Below are 706 nucleotides of genomic sequence, written 5' to 3'. Positions count from 1 at the left end.
CAATTATAATGATTTTTCTACCTGATGATGCCGGCCACCTCAACCTAGTGCCAGGGTCTTGCGGTCTTCGCGAGAAGGAAAATAAGCATCTAGCGCCCTTCCTCGGAGTGCGTGGATGTGGTGCACTCGGCCAAGTATGGTCGTACCCGGCGACGCGCCACGCGATGCGCAGCCGCCCGCCCGCCGGCGACAGGCAAGCCACGGAAGAGCCGCGGGAGATGATGAAAATAGAAAAAAAAACGGTAGGAAAAAAGGCAAGAACAAATTTAAAAATGAAGCTCCGCAGGCCCTTTTCCGGATTTTGCCATGAAGCCTCCGGACGCCTCGCTTCCCCACATGTGGCGCGGAAACTGCGTCAGTAATTTTTCTTTTTTGCTGCGGCGCCCGCGCGCTCGGAGAGCCCACCCACCGCCCGCCCCGGCGCGGTGAAGAAGCGACTGGCGGCGCGCGGTGGCGGAAAAAAAAAAAAATAGTGGGAAGGGTACGGCACCCCGGGTTCCAGCGCCATCACTGATCGCCGTACTAACGAGGCCTGTGGCCGCTTAACTTCACAAATCGGACGGGATGTGGTGCACTCGGCCAAGTATGGTCGTACCCGGCGACGCGCCACGCGATGCGCAGCCGCCCGCCCGCCGGCGACAGGCAAGCCACGGAAGAGCCGCGGGAGATGATGAAAATAGAAAAAAAAAACGGTAGGAAAAAAGGC

At 58.5% G+C, this 706-nt stretch overlaps 1 non-coding gene across 1 annotated transcript; it reads left to right on the top strand.

Moving 5' to 3' along the window:
* Positions 1–487: 487 nt before the first annotated feature.
* Tc00.1047053462525.10 lies at positions 488–597 on the top strand. The gene has a single exon (XR_008254677.1). It is a non-coding gene; the product is annotated as a 5S ribosomal RNA (M5) (ribosomal RNA).
* The last annotated feature ends 109 nt before the right edge of the window (positions 598–706 follow it).

The sequence above is a fragment of the Trypanosoma cruzi genome (genome assembly GCF_000209065.1).
Source record: "Trypanosoma cruzi strain CL Brener chromosome Unknown tcruzi_1047053462525, whole genome shotgun sequence".
Lineage (NCBI taxonomy): Eukaryota > Euglenozoa > Kinetoplastea > Trypanosomatida > Trypanosomatidae > Trypanosoma > Trypanosoma cruzi.
Note: the sequence above shows the minus strand (reverse complement) of the source record. Positions and strands in the feature narration are given on the sequence as shown.